The sequence below is a fragment of the Hyla sarda genome, chromosome 2, assembly GCF_029499605.1.
Source record: "Hyla sarda isolate aHylSar1 chromosome 2, aHylSar1.hap1, whole genome shotgun sequence".
Taxonomy (NCBI): Eukaryota; Metazoa; Chordata; class Amphibia; order Anura; family Hylidae; genus Hyla; species Hyla sarda.
Window position 1 is genome coordinate 370,797,010 of NC_079190.1, and position 18,916 is coordinate 370,815,925.

At 41.7% G+C, this 18,916-nt stretch overlaps 1 protein-coding gene across 3 annotated transcripts in view; it reads left to right on the forward strand.

Annotated features, from left to right (window-relative positions):
- Positions 1-18,916, forward strand: part of LOC130357970 (myeloperoxidase-like) — a 106,175-nt gene that overhangs the window by 10,333 nt on the left and 76,926 nt on the right. The window contains exon 1 of one of the 3 annotated variants that reach the window (XM_056560764.1): positions 6,374-6,441. The exons of the other annotated variants lie outside the window; for them this stretch is intronic. The gene's annotated coding sequence lies outside the window, so the exon portion shown is untranslated. Of the gene's footprint in view, positions 1-6,373; positions 6,442-18,916 lie in introns of those variants that run through there. 3 annotated transcript variants of the gene reach the window in all.

The window sequence follows — 18,916 nt, forward strand, 5'->3', positions numbered from 1 at the left end:
ATTACTAAGCTGGTCCTACAACACATAGTATCTTTAAATTGTATACATTTCCCTCCAATATTGATGACCTTATCTATACATAGGTAATAGCACCAATTACAAGTGTTGCATTTATAATTTCTTGGTAAAAGGGTCTTACTTAACCAGTTGCTGTTAGTTTTTGTTTCAAACTTACTTTGGATCAGCTCGTCTTTGAGGCTTTTTGACTTCCTAAATGTTATAAGAGGTTTATTTTTAGTAAATTCCCTCAAACCAACATCATTCTGTACTAAAAACCAATTATCATGGATTACTTTTTTGATCCTATCTGCCATTGGGCTAAAACGGAATGAAAAGGCGAAGGATGGTGTCTCTTTTTATGTTACGTTTTTTTTGTAAAAAAAAACTTCTTTCTTTTAACAAATCTCCCCTTTTTTGTTTTGAGGCTCTGTCTAGAGCCTGATCCAGAACATGTTCTGGATAACCTCTAATAATCAGCTCCCTTTATGAATCCAGTGCCTGCAACTTAAAATCCTCCTCGTTGCTGTTTACCCTTCTTAACCGTAAGAACTGTCCGTAAGGGACAGCTCTTTTCACATGTTCAGGATGGTACGAATTGAAGTGGAGGAGGGAGTTGCAGGCAGTGGGTTTCCTATACCCTTTAGTTTTAATACTATCTCCCTCTAGGCAAACAAGAACGTAAAAAAACTCCAATTCTCTACCTCCAATTTTATGGATGAACTTTAAATTCATATCATTCGTGTCATTCAGGTCAGACACGAAGTCCTCAAAAGAGGACTCCGTGTCTGTCCACACAATGAACACGTCATCAACAAAGCGTCTATAGCATGCTATTGACTTCAGATGCTTATTTTTCCCTGAAAAAATTAACCTTTTTTCAAATAACGCTACATATAGGTTGGCCAGTGTACACGCCACTGGCGTCCCTACAGCAACTCCTCCGGTTTGGCTATACCATTGATCACCGAATTTAAAGGAGTTGTTAGTCAAGATCAGTTCCAGGGAGTCGCAAATGAAGTTACTATAGGCCTCACTTTTACCGGACGGTGTCAGTAACTCACGCACTGCTTTCACAGCTTCCATCTGTGGAGTACTGGTATAGAGACTCTCGAAGTCCACAGATGCCAGAAGGCAATCCACGGGCAGCGAGAGTCCCTCCAGTGTAACCAAAAACTCATTGGTATCCTTCACCAATGATGGGATTTCTCCCAACAGCGGGTGAAGGAGCCAGTCAACAAATTTGAAGATCGGCTCCGTTAGAGTCCCCACACCGGACACAATGGGGCGTCCGGGTGGGGACTGCAACGAGAAGCCAAGATCATTTTAGAAATGAACGCCCAAGGTAATCTGGGACTTAATGACTGGTTAGACCTTAGTGTTTTTCTATAATAACATGTTTTATTCCATGTATTGAAGTTTGTTCGCACTTACGGTATCTTGTTTTTAATTTGTCTATGTATGTAATAGCTACCTCCCCTCCGTGACGTCAGGCAAGGTGAGAGTACTTACCTGCACGAAGATCCGGAGGTGGACTTGTCTGAAGAAACGCCCAGAGGGGCGTGAAACAATTGTCACGGTCCGCTGTCCTTCGCTCTGGCGTCCCACGTTTGCTGTCCAATGCTGCACCGAAAATAAAGAAAACCGATTCCCACAAAACTGTACGTGAGTGCCTCCTCATTTTCTTTTCTTCTATGAACTGTGTTTATGCAATGCTGGAAGGATTGAGCACCGCTTAAGGAGGTGGATGTTTTCGTGTGTCTGAATGCCGCACAGCCTTATAGCAGAGGTACACGTCTGACTCACGGACATAGCCCTACACACAGCAGCAGTGCAGGTATCGGGGTGATTTAAAACTTGGGAGAGGGGCTTTTTTTAAAAAAATCCTTTTTTTAAACCTTATTCTTTTTACACTTATTTGACACTTTTTTAGTCCCCATAGGGGACTATTTATAGCAATCATCAGATTGCTAATACTGTTCAGTGCTATGCATATCGTGAATGTCCACCATTACCAGCGGGTTCGCGGCTGTGGATAGGGTTGACAAAGCAGGAAGTGCAGCAGCAGCCTATTTGTTAATATCTAAATGAGGCTTAAGTGCCCAGGGGGCATTCCACAGTATGGAAAGAGCCCAAATAAGTCCAGCCCATGTCTTTTTTATCTATTGGCTTCAAGCAAAAAGGGTAGTCGGATGTAAGTGGGGCATGGGGCAATAATAATAAAAAAAAAATAAGATGGACATTTTTTATTGGTTATTTATAAGTTGTCACTTATGTAATTTTGCACATCTGGTTTTATATATATTTTTTTTATTGCATTAATCTACTTTTGCATGAGTTGGAAATGCTGGAGGTTTTCCACACTGCAAAATCATAGGAAGATTTGCAATAGTAGATTTGCACCGAATTTACTTTTTTTTTTTTTGGTGCAGATTTGCTGCTGTTTTTCCAGAAAATGCCATGTGTGACATCAATCCATTGCTCTCTTTTGCTTTTTGTCTCCTGGGCACTGTTCAACAACTATAACGTGTTTTCCATTAGGTTCCATACACTGTGTTTCAGCTACACAGCCAAAAACCATGCTGTAACCTCATGTACTTTTACAGATAATATGTGCAGTGTTAAGAAATGTCACCAGTTCCTGTATTGTCCGTTTCTGTGGTTTTTGCCTTTTTCGGTTTTAGGTCCTGTTCAGACGTTGTTTTTGTGTCTGAACAATTTCTGGGCTAATTCTCCCTGGTTTCGGAAGAGTTAACCCTCCAGCCCTGGGAGTGTATAAAAGGCCTCTTTATGTGCTATTCTCTGCTGGTTTGAGCTTTACTCTGATTATGTCTGGTTTATTATGCACCTTAGCTATGTTTTGTCTGTTTTAGTATATTTCCTGAGTTTTTACCATGGTTACCTGTCCTGTTTGAGATATAGATGATTTTATCCTACTTAGTTTTAGTACATTTGTCAGCTTTTAGTATTTTGTATGTTCATTCTGCATTCATCTTTATATATCCTAGTCTGTGTTCACACTGTGTATTATATCAGTCCTGTAACAGTGTTTACTGTATTTAGTATCTCTGTTTCCTTCTAGGCCAGTTCTCTTATCACTTGGTGGAGAGTGGCTGCTGGCTAGGAGTTTATTTGGCTTTGGTACTGATGTCCCATGATGTTTGGAGTGGGGAGTCTAGTGTGTTCTTGATTACTGATCCTTAGTGTTTTCAGTACATGGTCACTGATCATAGTGTACATGATCACTGATCTATAGTGTCCTCTGTAAATTACCATTGATCTATAGTGTACTCTGTATATTAACACGGATCTGTGTCCTCTGAACTTGTATTTGTTTGTAGTCTAGTGTGTTCTTTGTTCTGAGTCCAGTCTGAACAGTGTTCTTGATTTCCTAACCCATTTTGTTAGTATGCTATAGCTTGCTTGTTAGTGTTTAGATATCTGTTCTGGTTATTGTATTCCCGTTATGTTCCTGACCTGTTCCCCGACTATGTACAGTTCTGTTTGTTTTGTTGATCTTGATGCCATTGCACTTTAGTGCAGGAAGGGACCGGCTTCTAGTTGTTATTCACCGCTAGGCTGTCTGGGCTCTTAGGCAGGGAGATTGTTTCTAGGGACAGCTTAGGGTTCACTTCTCCCTGTCCCCCGTTCATGACAGTACCAGCTTCAGAACCTCTGTATTGCAAAACTTTTTTTGCTGATTAATTTTTGGCTGTGTGACTGCACCTCAAATGCAATGTCTGAATAGACCTTTATGGCAAGTCTACTATTGGGTTTGCTACAAAAAAAAATTAAACCCTGCAGATCCCTGTGTAAATTTTTGGATATGATTTCATGCTCCCAATGACGCTAGGTAGAAGTAACACACACTGCTTGGATGTATTTTGAAATAAATTTGTACTTGCTCCTCAGCATATGTGACATCTTTAACAACCTAAAAATACAGACAGAAAGGAATATTTGGCACAGTCCTAACAGCTGGAAACTGACTATGACATACTGATGAAATATCTGACAAGTACCATTTGAGGAAGTTGCCATAGCAAGAAGCAATCCGGTTTTCACGTGTTATTTCATCATAACAGCCTTTTGTTAATTTTTGACCTTAGAAAATCCTGTATGCAAATGTAATAATTGCCAAAAAGCCAATTGTGGCTGCCTTGCAAGCACCAGTCAACAGCCATAACATTAAAAGCACCTCCCTAATATTATATAGGTCCTCTGCCTCGCACATAAATGCCCACTGTTCCAATCAGTGGCCGCAGCTATGTCTCACCTCAGCCGCTGATTGGGTGAGCGGGTGTGTAACATCACATCCCCAAATCCGGAAGCACCGAATAGTAAAGCTCTGTTACAGCGGGACACAAGATCAAGGAAGGTAGAAGTGGGTTCTTTTTTTTACTTTATCCCACCCTGACTAGTTTTTAAAAATAATTTAATTGTTGGACTAACCCTTTAAAAAGGACAGAAGACTTTTAGCTTGTATACATGAAGCACCCAAGGAGGAAATGAAATTTTTTTCCTTTAGGGTAGGGGACCCACATGATCTCCGGACCGGCAGTGGCGGCAACCGGGATATAGTCGTCACGCCTCCTCCCATATACATGAATGGAGGAGGCGTGGCACTGCTGCACCCTTGTCATTCGGTGCACAAAGCGAATGACTGGTGATGCCATCTTACACACCCCTTCCATTCACGTCTATGGGAGGAAACCTGACACCTATGTACTAGCCGTCACACGCCCTCCCATAGACTGTTCCGGATGCCGCCGCTGCCAGCCCGGAGATCCTTTGGATAGCTCCATAGGCAGAAAAAAAAAGTGATAGGGGTCAAAACATGGCAATTTTAAAGTATACTAGTCATTTCAGGTGACTTTTCAGGATAAGCTTTCATTATATAACTTGTATATAGTATTTGTAGGCAAATTTCTGCTCTGTAGGTCCCTCCTCCTACCTATAGACTTATATTGCTTATCTTGTAGACACGGGACAAAGCTGAGCTGATTTTCAGAGAAAAAAGTCTGAGCAGGAGATGGAGGGGGTGGTAAAAAGTATGTTAACATGAGAAAGAAGCATTTTAGCATTTTTTTTTCAAAAACGTAATGTTTTAAAATGAGTGAATCATTAAAAATTGTTTAACTTGAATATCATTGTAGTAGTACTGACCTAAAGAAGCAAAATAACATTAGTTTGATAGCATTTTTTTTTTCAATTTCAGCTCGCAAATAATTTGTTTTCAGTTTTGCTGCATATTTTAAGGAAAAATGAAGAATGTCATCACAATGTAAAATTGGTCCTCCAAAAAAAAAAAAACAAGCCCTCATGAGTGTATAGATGCAAAAATAAGAGTTATGGCTACTAAAAGCTAGGAGGAAGGGGTACTCCGTCCCTAAACATCTTATCCCCTATCCTAAGGACTGCAGTATTCTAAACACAGAAGCTTGGCGATTCTGTGTTTGTGATGTCAAGCCACGCCTGCTCCATTCATGTCTATGGGAGTGGGCATTATGGCTAGTACACAGCTGTCATTAATGGAAGGGGGGCCTGACGTGAAATCACAAACACTGAATCCCCAAGCTTCCATGTTCAGAACGTTGCAGTGCCGGCCTGGGGATCACGGGGGGGTCCTACAAGCTGGACCCAAGCGATCAGACATTTTACAGGGAATAAGATGTCTAGGAGTGGAGTACCCCATTAAGGGGCTATGGTATTTGTTTGTTGGTGTTTTTTATTTTATTGCTTTGTGGTAGCCCTTTGGGGGTGTATGGTAGTGGTGGTATGGTATCGGTATATGAGGGGTTAATGTTAACCCTATAGTTCGTGATGCCAGGCTGAGGGCTGGTATGTTGAGGCAATGCTCCGGCTTATCGCCGCCCTTCCCAGTAACGATAGGTGCATGAAATGACTGAAGCTCCACAAGGAGATTGAACTTGAACTTGAATAACTTTACTTAAGTGCTTGCGATACATCCAAGGCACAGTGACAGTCTCGTACAAACAGTCCTTATATTGCTTAGTGACTGACAGTTGTTGCGGACCTTGAGCTATTTAGAAAGTCTCTGAATTTAGGGTAGATATTGCAGATCCGTCCGTATTTAGGAATTATATTAGGTCCGGTGATGCTGCAGAGTGTCTGGTAATTGATACACTCTATATTCTGAATAACTCAGCCGTTGCCGCAAGGCTCAGGCCTAACTCACTGCGTTCGTTGCTGTACAGGTCTTTCCACATCAGGAGTACAGGAGCAAGAGAGAGAGAAGATGGCCGCTGCTCCCTTATATGGGCAGGGGGCAGGGTGAATCCGATTGGTCCAAACATCTGTCACTCACCATTACAGAGAGTAATGGGATTGCTTACATCACAGGGCCTCCAAAGGTCCTTAAGCTTAATACCATAGAGTTTACCTAGTCATGTGACCCGCAGGTCCTGCAACGCTATGGAACCGGTAATTAACCATTTATTTACAGTTATATTACTTTATTTACATTACCTTTACATAAATTACTGGTCTATGAGTTGGAATAGAGGCGACAAGGGGTAAACTACATCACAGGGATCCCTACGTCCTAGGGACTCTGGCTATGGGGACCCACGCATACATAGTTACCGTATAAGATGCGGTACCGGGACACCACAAACCCCCTTACTTAAGATAAGTCGGCCTCGACGTCTGTCCCCTGAGACAGAGGGACTAGGACTAGAACAGGATGCTATAGAACAGGATGATCTGTACTTTTGCTATACATCCTAAGTAGACTAAACACATTTACATTATTTTGATACCTCTCCTAGTATCTGGATTAGGCTATTAGAAATCTATCTAGACATATAATGCTATCTGGACATTTTAATGCTATCTAGACATTTAAAGCTATCTAGACATTTAAAGCTATCTAGACTGTTAAAGAAGCTATCTATACTTTAGCTTCTAGCTTCCTATACAACTTTATCAAACCTATTATACATTTTGAAGCTTACTAGAGATACAGAGGTATTGGAGGCAAATACTGGAACATATTGAGCAAAAAATTAAAATTAAAGTCCCGGTAGATATAAAAATTTGGGTTTTGGGTTGTGTTGATAATCATGAGCTAGGCCAATTTACACAAACTATTTTAAGCAGATTACTATTTAACGCCAGAGTTCTTATAGCTAGGAACTGGAAAGAAGCAAAAGCTCCAACCATAGAGGAATTCCGATTAAAAATGGAAAGAGTTATATCTTGGGAGAGGATTTATCTTAAGCGAGGATGTAGTGACTTGTTTTCTCAAATATGGGCAGGCTGGCTTAATGGTGTATAATATCTCCAAGTGAAGAGAATAGAATATATATATAAAAAAAAGTATATATATATATATATATATATATATATATATATTTTTTTTTTTTTTTTTTTTTTTCCCTCCATGGCACTAGAATAAGGATTGTGTGGAAGGGGTGGGTGGGTGGGGTATGAAGTGGGTATGTACATAGGTAACTATAAGACAGGTATCCTTTGGGTTCTATGCTGTTAATAATTAATATAGAGAGATATAGGATAATAAATAGAACCCTGTATTTTATATTTCTGTTTGGTCTTGTATAACTGCATGGTCTGTAATTTTGTCTGTTCTGTTTTGTGATGTAAAATAAAAAGAAGTAATTAAATAAAAAAAAAAAAAAAGAAGATGTTCTTCTTTACTCTTGTAGTGCCTCTCCTGGTTCCCCTATATCTGCCAACATCAGGGGCAGGATTAGAATTGACATAGCTTTTCCACACCACATTGGTGAGGATGGAGTGGTGGAAGGCAGCTTGAGAAGGGGTTATAGGCTTACTAGCCGGGATCACAGTGGGGCAATAAGTCTTGAGCACCATCTCCAAATTAGGAGCAACCCATGACCCTTTCGTTGATACCTTAGGAACTGGCAAACTCTCACTGCTCCGAGAGGGCCTTGGTACATCTGTGGGTACCCCAGGGTTAGACAAACTCTCACTGCTCTGAGAGGGCCTAGGTACCGACTTGGGTGGCCGCAACTTTGGCCTGTTTTCTTCACCCTGTGCAGAGCTTGACTCTCGACGGTATGAAGAAGATGAAGAACTTGACTCTTTACTGTACATAGAAGATGATGAACTTGATTCTTTGTTGTACATAGAAGATGATGAACTTGACTCTTTAGGCTCCTCCTCCTTGGGTACGCTGGTGGAGGCTTTAGGAGCAGACCTTTTCGGCCTCAAGTCGAAGGGATCGGACTTCCAATCCGTTGACGGGAAATATTTGAAAGGAAGCTGTGTTGGGGCTGTTGGTCTTGTGACCGCTGCAGCCCATTCTCCACGAAGGCTCTGGACGGGGGTGAACTCCACAATTTCACCCACCTCCAAGGTGTAGAACTTCTTATGGAGATATGGCCTTTGCACTGCTCGCCGGTTTACGAGGATGGTCTGCCCAGTGTGGCAGTCAAGGAGTGTCCCATAACCTCTGACCTTGCTGAACTTGGCCACAGTTGCTCTTCTCCTTTCTAATGGCTCCTCTCCTTCTCGGGGGTGATCCCATTTACGAATGTACAATGCCTCCATTTCTTTGGTATTCTAAGGCAATTGTATGTGCTTTGGAGCATAGAGTTCTTTGTGTCGTGCCTTTAACTTTTCCATCACTTCGGCCAGCTCGGCTTCTTGACGGCCCTTTCCCTTCCTGCAGTTGGGATTGGTGGGAGTGTTTTCCCAGGTAACGGTTGAAGTACTCTGTGCATGTATTCGATCAGCTCCGGCTCATCTTCGAACACCCGTTGCGGCAGTTTTGGTGAGCACGGTCGTGCACTTGTCAAGCTTCATTGGGGAATGACCTCAGGGCTGGAGGAGGAAGATAGGCCGCCTCTGGCGGGGTACTCACAGCAGACTCCCAGGTTCTGTGGTGAAGGGACAATCTCACTGGTGATGCACCTCCAGGTGTCCCTGCACTGTTCGCTGGAGGTGTCTCTGGCCAATCGTCGTCATCATCAGGCAGTGGGGGGAAGATTGCAGGCCCCCTTTTCATCTAATGACAACCGCTGCAGACGGTCAGCAAGCTCTTGAAAAAGTTGGGCTGCGACTGCCACCACTTTCCGTGTTTCCGGCACCATTTTGCCAACTTGACCACGTGGAACACTGCTCTCCGCCATGTCTGTACTCTCCGGCTCTCTCTGCAGACTGAAGAGGTTGCTCTGCGTGTCGTCTTTTATAGTAGGCTTCTCCAAAATGGTGCTGGGCAGGAAGGATGCTATCGGTGCAGCCCCTACTTCCGGTCCCTACTTCCGGTCCGGTCCCTCCCTTCCTGCATCTCTGAGTTCCCTTTCCGCCGGGATACAGCAACTTGGCTTCCACGTCCAGGGGCGGGGCGCAGCGCAGGCTTTCTTTGCGCGCTTTTCCGGCAGCAGTTCGGCTCCGCCTGTGCCAACCGGACCAGAGGATCACAGCATGAACTCATTGCGCAGTTTACACATTTCAACTGTAGACAGATCTTCACATCCCCCTTACTTTTCTCTTGGCCCCCTTGTATGGTGCACCACAAGCACCGTTCCTGTACACAGCAACACGGTTTGCAACACATAAATAAAGCTCGTTTTCTGGGGGGGAGTACACTTTCACTAGTGGCAATAGTAGGCACACACCAGAATACTGTTCGTGCAACGACAAAAAGGCTTTGTGGTAGCCCTTGGGGGGTGTATGGTAGTGGTGGTGCATGAAATGACTGAAGGTCCACAAGGAGATTGAACTTGAACTTGAACAACTTTACTTAAGTGCTTGCGATACAGCCAAGGCACAGTAACAGTCTCGTACAAACAGTCCTTATATTGCTTAGTGACTGACAGTTGTTGCGGACCTTGAGCTATTTAGAAAGTCTCTGAATTTAGGTTAGATATTGCAGATCCGTCCGGATTTAGGGGTTATGTTAGGTCCGGTGATGCTGCAGAGTGTCTGGGAATTGATACACTCTATATTTTGAATAACTCAGCCGTTGCCGCAAGGCTCGGGCCTAACTCACTGTGTTAGTTGCTGTACAGGTCTTTCCACGTCAGGAGTACAGGAGCAAGAGAGAGAGAAGATGGCCGCTGCTCCCTTATATGGGCAGGGGGCAGGGTGAATCCGATTGGTCCGAACATCTGTCACTCACCATTACAGAGAGTAATGGGATTGCTTAAGTCACAGGGCCTCCAAAGGTCCTTAAGCTTAATACCATAGAGTTTACCTTGTCATGTGACCCGCAGGTCCTGCAACGCAATGGAACCAGTAATTAACCATTTATTTACAGTTATATTACTTTATTTACATTACCTTTACATAAATTACTGGTCTATGAGTTGGAATAGAGGCGACAAGGGGTAAACTACATCACAGGGATCCCTATGTCCTAGGGACTCTGGCTATGGGGACCCACGCTTACATAGGTACCGTATAAGATGCGGTACCGGGACACCACATATTTTTTTAAGTTGAACATGGATAACTCATCTAAAGACAGAGGCTATAGTAACAGAAGAATCAAACATGCACACTGCACACAGAGAAGTGAATTGTTAATATTTTTTTTTAGAGACAATAGATAAGTAAGGCCAGTTTTATTTTTTTTATTTGTGTGTACACTTGCCAATGCTAAACAATGAGGAATGTAATGCAAAAAAAAAAAAAAAGGGCAAATTTAGAAGTCTGATCCTATTACCAGGGTAATCATGAGGTAGGGGTTTAATGCTACATATCTCTCCTCAGTCCAGCATTGTCTTCTCCTACTGCTATAGGGGGAGTAATTATTATTGCTAACAATATTACATAACAAGGTTCTAGCCTGAGCAAATCAGCAGGAAATATGGTTTATAAATTTCCCCAGATATATTAGCTCAATTAGTATTGAATAGATGCATTTGTTCAGTTGGCATGATACAAAGACTCAGTGTTTTTACATTCTGTTTCTGTTCCATACATTGACCATTGCCAACTTGTATATGGTACTTACAATGGTTTAATTCATGAAGAGTAATATTATAAGGGAGATTATGAAAGTAAATATCCCAAAAAATTTGCATAATAGCAGAACATGTGATAGAATAATAAAAAAAATGGTTCTCTGGTAAATATCTCTTTAGCTCCAGCACCGTTTCATTAGTCATCCCCCAACAGTCTTTTTTTTTACTCTATGGCAGCAATTACATCATACACAACCATGGGCCTGTTACAGTCAATCACTGGCCTCAGTGGTGATGCTTCCATGTTTTGCACAGGACTGCTGAGATTAGTGGGATCATTTGAGCACTGCAATGGTGGAGGCTTTGACCCCTAGAGGACCCATAATGATGCTCTGGTACTTAGCGCACCATGAGGTACATTTATGTCCTGAATCTCCACTCTAATGTTGGACATCAGGGATCACGCTGATGCCCACTATTAACCCTTTAGATAATGTGATAAATGCTGACTAAGTTATCTAAAGCAGTTAGGGGCTTTGGAGACACTCATCGGACCACCCGCAGTGCGATTGCGGGAGTCCGATGAGTGAAGATGGAGGCCTGAGGTCTCCTTACCTGCTCCGTTCCGCTCTCAAGGGATCTTCTTGTATAGTCTGACAAATAGACTGATCATTGCATGGCATTGAACAGTAATATGTTGTGACTTAAACATTAAAAAGATATAAATAGGTATTAAACATATCAATAAGAATCTTCCCCAATAAAAATTTAATCACACCCTTTTTTCATTTTCCTAATAAGGTTTTTTTTTTTTAAATATACAACCAACTTTTCAAAATATAAAATAATGGTCATGTAAAATGTAAAATAAAACCAAAGTCCAAAATTGCAACATACCCCAGAATAAAAGGGAATATAAAATGATCAAAAAGTCACATAAAAGCAAAAAGTTGTACCAAAAAAAAAAAAACTACAGGCCATGGCCCAAAAAAAATGAGCCCCATGTAGCCCTGTAGCCCTGGTCACAATAAGCAATTTTAAGCACATTCTTTTATTTGAAAAAGTTTTACAAGTAGTACAGTAACAGACAAGCATGTAAAAATATTTCAGTTGTATTGACCAACAAACTAAAGAGAACATGTCAGTTTTACTGTAAAGTGTACTGTTTTTCAATTCCACCACCCCTCACTATGAATCCCTTAAGAACATCAGTTTGTTCAATGTTCAACCTAGAGATGCATGTTTTTTGCACCACCAATTTTACTCTGTAATGACATTACTTATTTTATCACAAAATCAATAACTAAAACAAAGAAAATATTTGTGAAACAAAATATTGAAGGAAAAAACTTTCTTGCAATTTTGGGGGCCTCCGTTTCTACGCAGTGCATATTGCAGTAAAAAATTCTGTAGGTCCATACAATGAAAATACCAAATTTATATACAGTAGTTTTTGTTTTATTTTACTACTTGTAAAAAATTATAATTTTTTGTATGAAAATAAGTGTGCTTAAAATATTCTTCTGAACCCTATAACTCTTTTTTTCTGAATACAGGGATGTATGAGGGCTCATTTTTTTGCTCCATGATCTGTAGTTTCTATCAGTACCATTTTTGTTTCCTGAGACTTTTTGATTGTTTTTTTTTTTCTGATCTATGAATTGACCAAAAATACGCAATTATGGACTTTGGTATTTTTTCGTGCATGCCATTGGCCATGCGGTTTACACCATTGACCAAAGGCTGTCAGGAAATAACGGGGGTTGTAGTTTAGCAACAGCTGGAACTTGGTCGACTTTAGCGCTATAAATGTATTGACCTATTTTTGTTGTTTTTTTCCTCTCATTTCAGATCCGTGTATGTAGAGGGCTACTTTGGATTTAGTGGACTACGTCGTTGACCATCATTTTTTTTTGTTTAATATTAGCAAAATTGTTAATGATGGCATGTGGGGGAGTCCTTTTTGTAATAACAGTTTTTTAAACGTGTTGTTTTTTTATTTTTATTTACTTTACAGGCTTTAGAGTGGAAGCTGTCTTATAGATGGAGTCTATTACTATGCTGGGGCTTAACGTGTGCCCCAAAAACAGCTAGTGCTAATCCCCAATTATTAACCTGGTACCCACCGCCACAGGTAAGAGCCATTACCAACAGGCCCAGAGCATCAAAAATGGGGCTCCTGGACCTAAACGGTAACAGGCGGACGTTATTTAGGTTGGGGAGGGCCAGTGGCAATGGTCCTTGCCCACCCTGGTTATGTCAGGCTGTTGAGGTTTGGTTGGTATTTGACTGAGAATAAAAATAGGGGAACCACACACTTTTTTTTAGTTATTTATGAAATAACTGTGTGGTGTTACCCGTATTTTCATTCTCAGCCAGATATAACCCGAGCAGCAACAGCCTGATATTACCAGGGTGGGCGGGGACCATTCTTACTGGCCCTCCCCAGCCTAAATAACCCCAGCCTGTTACCGCTCAGGCCCAGGAGCGCCATTTGTGATGATACGGGCCTGTTGGTACCGGCTCTTCCCAGTACCCCTGTGGCATTGGGTACTGGGGTAATAATTGTGGGTTATCGCTAGCTGTTTGTGAGGCTAGCGCTAAGCCACGGCTTAACCCCTTAACACTGTATATATACAGTGAGGCCGTGCAGCAGGTCTATGAAGTGAGCTCAGGAAATGAGCTTGCTTCATATTCGTTTGGTCCCAGTTGCTATCAGCAGCCAGGACCTGTGGCTAATGCCGGACACCTGCGATCAGGCTGATGCCCAGCATCAACCATTTAGACGGCGCAATCAAAGTTGATCACCACATCCAAAATCAAATGTGCCAATCAGCTGAGAGGACAGCAGGAGGGCCCTTACCTGCCTCCTCGACAACCGACCAATTCTCTAAGGCTCCAGTCAGCCTCAGCAGGCTGGAGCAATGGAGTGCCGATAACACTGATCAATGCTATGCTATGACATAGCATTGAATAGTGTATGCAATCTAATGATTGCAATTAATAGTCCCCTATAGGGACAACATTTTTTATAAAAAAGTAAAGAAAAATCATTAATAAATGTGATTTAACCCTTTCCCTAATAAAAGTTTAAATAACCCCCATTTTCCCATAAAAAAAATCTGTAAACAAAAATAAACATAAAGATATGTGGTGGTATCGCCACTAGTGATGAGCGGCAGGGGCCATATTCAAATCTGCGATATTTTGCAAATATATGGTCGAATTTTCGTCCAATGTTTGCAAAATTCGCATATTCGCTATGTTCGTTCACTTTTTTTCCATGCGAAAATCGTAATGAAATTTGTATAGTGCGCATGCGTGATTATATATTTCAAGTAATTAACACTATATCCTACACTAGAACCAATCTTCTAAACTCACCTACCCTATCTAAAGCTAAAAGAAGGGAGGGAGCAGTGTCCTGTGGAAGTGCCGATATTCCTCAATATTTGCATTTTTGCTTATTTACACAGTATACCTCATTGTTGTACGCATCATATTCATTACGAATATATAGCGCTATATTCTAAGTATTCGCTAAATCGCGAAATGCCAATATATCATTTGAATAGGGGATAAGATGTCTAGGGGCGGAGAACCCCTACATTTCCAACATTGTCTAGCAGTTTGGCTATGTCTAGTGTTCTCTAGTACAGTGGTCTCTCAACTTACAATATTTTCAACATACAATGGTCTTTTCGTAACCATTGTAACTTGAAACCCTACTCAATATACAATGCTACAGACAGCCCAGATCTGAAGAAAGTGTCAATGGCTGGAGGAACTGATCAATCAGAATGGGCGTTTCGCTGGTAAAAACCCTGTATTACTGAAGTGCAGGAACTGTCTGTCTGTCTGGTAGCGCCTCACTACAGTAGTGGTACTACATGTTCTGTACTACTCTTTACCTGTGCCAGGGTTGCTTCTCCTTTGAACACTAGGTGAGGCCTGCTCCATTTTACTTTTTTGGGACACTGTGTGTACTGTACACGACCCTGAAGAAGCTCCTGTCCTCTACATAGACAGTGATTTACAGCTCCCAGCAGATCTTTCTTACTTTTATATGTAAGGACATGCTTTATTTGTATTAGTTATCTACTTATTTTTATTTAATCCTCACTTTTTTGGATGACTTTTTGGGGCTTCAGAACTATTTACCAGGTTTACATAGACTTATGGTCTTAACTTACAATCGTTTCAACATACAATGGTCGACCTGGAACCAATTAATATGGTAACTTGAGGGACCACTGTACATTGCTTTATTATTGAAATTATTTCTTTGAACATCTATTAAGACCATTATGCAAGGTAGCTTTTTTGCTGCTATGTTGAGGCTAAAGAGTCCTGCGGTTTTCTTCAATATCTTTGTTATCATCAATGTCTTTCTAGACAAGCTATTATTTGTTTGTTTATTTATTTTATTCATTTATATAGTGAAAACATATTCCTATTCCCACTGCAGTAGGAACCTGAAATATGTTGTTTTTGTTCAACATGGCTGGCTACTATCAGACTTGACAGTGTTAACTTAGGGGTGTTAGATAACTTTGCTCTCAAAAATGCTTTAACAATTCATCAATGACAACAAAAGATTATAGCAAATCTTTAATGTTTATTTTCTAAACCCAACATTCTCACCCGATTTAAACCATCAGTGACAATAAGGAAAATGCAGAAGACTATAATGTCAAGGGCTTAGTGAACTTCAGAATACATTAAAGGGGTACTTCGGTGCTTACACATCTTATCCCCTATCCAAAGGATAGGGGATAAGATGCCTGATCGCGGGAGTCCCGCCACTGGGGATCACGCCCCCTCCCGTCGGCTTGCATTGAGGGGCGGAGCGTGACGTCACACGGGGGCGGAGGCGTGACGTCACACGCCGCCGGCCCTGTGGTCGACCATAATCAGACCCGGAGCGAACACGCTACGGGGACTGATTACAAATGGGGTGCTGCGTACATGATGCCGGGCGTCCCCAGCTGCGGGACTCCCGCGATCCTTTGGATAGGGGATAAGATGTGTAAGCACCGGAGTACCCCTTTAATAATAAATCCATGAGAAAAAGACATTTGAAGATATTACAAAGTGTATTCATTCTCCCTTTTGACCTCAGCCTCTAATCCTAAATCAAACACCCCCTTGACCTTTCACCATAGCTGAGGCTTTATCAAGGCAAATGGGTAATTGTTTAGGGTGTTATGATTTGGGATTTTAATTATCATTTCTTCAGTCCAAGTGCACCAAAGATAAGTAATATTAGAGCATGCAGGACACATGTTTGGATAAGACAATTATCTGGATATCTCTCTGTAAACTGAATCCCGTAAACCTGCCCTGACTCCAATAAACCTGCTATAATCCAGCAGAGATTCAAAGAATGTCCATGTTTTTCAGTCAGAAAGGGAAATCAGTCCATAATTTGTCCACCGGGAAACAAAAGGGCACGCTGGAATACAACATTTTGTATACATTTAGATTGAAATGCATGCACATGCCAACAACATACATGCAACCTACAACATCTTGTACAAGACACGGTCTCCACTGGCAGTGTCTTGTAATCCTTGCATTGGTGGGTTTAAAGGGGTACTCCGGTGAAAAACTTTTTTTTTAAATCAACTGGTGCCAGAAAGTTAAACATATTTGTAAATGACTTCTATTAAAAATCTTAATCCTTCCTGTACTTATTAGCTGCTGAATACTACAGTGGAAATTCTTTTCCGTTTGAAACACAGAGCTGTCTGCTGACATCATGAGCACAGTGCTCTCTGCTGACATCTCTGTCCATTTTAGGAGATGTCCATAGTAAAAGGAAATCCCCATAGAGAACATATGCTGTTCTGGACAGTTCCTAAAATGGACAGATATGTCAGCAGAGAGCACTGTGCTCATGATGTCAGCAGACAGCTCTGTGTTTCAAAAAGAAAAGAATTTCCGCTGTAGTGTTCAGCAGTTAATAAGTACTGGAAGGATTAAGATTTTTTAATAGAAGTCATTTACAAATCAGTTTAACTTTCTGGCACCAGTTGATTTAAAAAAAAAAAGGTTTTTCACCGGAGTACCCCTTTAACTTACTTTAAGTGGATAGCTTGCTTTAGGCAATGATTCCTAAGGATCATTCTACATATAATGGTTACTGCATGTAAAAGGCTCCAACCCTTCATTTAAAGGGGGGCAAGGGACAAGGGGTCCACTCTAATTTATGTACCTCACTCTGAGTGCATTTTCTTTCTGTAGGTCTCCCACTCCTTGTTTAGTTTTTCCATCTTTTTCTGGTGGACTTTCTCCTCCTGTTTTGTGTTTTTTTTTTTTTTTTGTAATGGTACTTGCTTTCTAGTGATCAAGGAAGCTCAGAACCAAGAAATTACTGGAATTTACTGTAAAAAAGTTTCCTTTAATTTAAACTGCTCACTTTGCTCTTTATTCCACCTTAGCATCGGAAAAGATGAAAAGCCAGGATGGAAGGTCTACTTAGGCAATTGCAGAGAGCTCTGGAGAGGAATGGCTAAAGAGTGGCTTAGACATGCCTCCTACTGTGTCCCACAGAATAGGACACCCACTTTAGTAGTAAATAGTGCCCCTTGGTAGGTAGTGCCAATAGGTAGGTAGGTATAGGGAAGATAGGTAGGTGTGCAAGCAGGTAGGTAGGTTGCTGAGCAGGCATGTAGCTAGGTGTGCAGTCAGGCAGGTAGGTAGATAGATGTGCATGCAGGTAGGTAGGTAGCTGTGCAGGAAGGGGAATGTAGGTAGCGGTGCAAGCAAGTATATAGCTAGGTGTGCAGTCAGGTAGGTAGGTGTGCAGGCAGGTAGGTAGCTGTGTAGGCATGTGGATGTGCAGGCAGGTAGATGTGCAGGCCTGTATGGAGGTAGCTGTGCAGGCACAGGTAGGTAGATGTGCAGGAAAGTAGGTAAGTGTGCAGGCAAGTGGATGTGCAGGCCTGTATGTAGGTAGCTGTGCAGGCAGGCAGGTAGTTAGCTGTGCTGTCGGGTAGCAAGTTGGGCGTGAAGGCAGGTAGGTAGCTGTGCAGGCAGGTAGCAAGGTAGGTGTGCAGGCAGGCAAATAGGTGTGCAGGCAGATAGCAAGGTATTTGTGCAGGCAGGTAGCAAAGTAGGTATGCAAGCAGGCGGGTAGGTGTGCAGGCAGGCAGGTGTGTGTTTAGACAGCCAGGAAAGTAGGTAGTGCAGACAGGCAGGTATTTTGTCAGCATCAGTTTAGTTTTTTTCTAGTACTGGTTTTGCCATGTTTTAAAGAAATGTTTGGCCTATTTGGGCATGTCAGGGTACAATATGTCCCCATACTCTTTTAGAATAGGAGCAGCAGCTGAGGCAGCTCTTTTAGGCCTTAGTAAATAAAGAAAATAGGAATGTGTGAATCAAACAAGTATAAAATGTAGACCTGAGATGATTGTTCGCTAATAAATTGTGTTTTTTAAAGGTTTTTCCTCTACACTTACCATGTACAGTATGTCAGGAAAGTTCCATAGGGGGTCCATTTGTCAGATAAAGGTCAAAGGAATATCCTTCTTGCCCCCATCTGTGTGTATGCCATTATACTGCAGAAAATGAAGAATGAAATAGCATAGTAGGCTTTGCTACAGTATTTTCATAGATAGGATCCTGTTGAAAACTTATGTGGTGTCCCGGTACAGGACATTGTCCTGTCCCTTGTCTAAAGTCCCCTCAGCTAGAGTCCCTTCATTCCCATAGGGCTCTCCTGCAGGGCTTACTCTTGGTCGTCTCATGTAAAGTGTGTTTATATTCATTTAATGTATAGAACCTATATGTACAGGACCTTAGTGGTCACATGATGTACGTTTGTGATGTCTAAAATGTACAAGGACCTTAGAGTTCATGTGATGTACCCAGAGTTCACTGGGTCCATAACTTACAGGTTTGCTGACCAATGAGCTTAGTCCAGCCCCTTATTATATAAAGGGCTGTAGCCACTAAATTCTCTCTCTAATCTCTTATCTCCTGGACACTAAAGAAGCACAAAT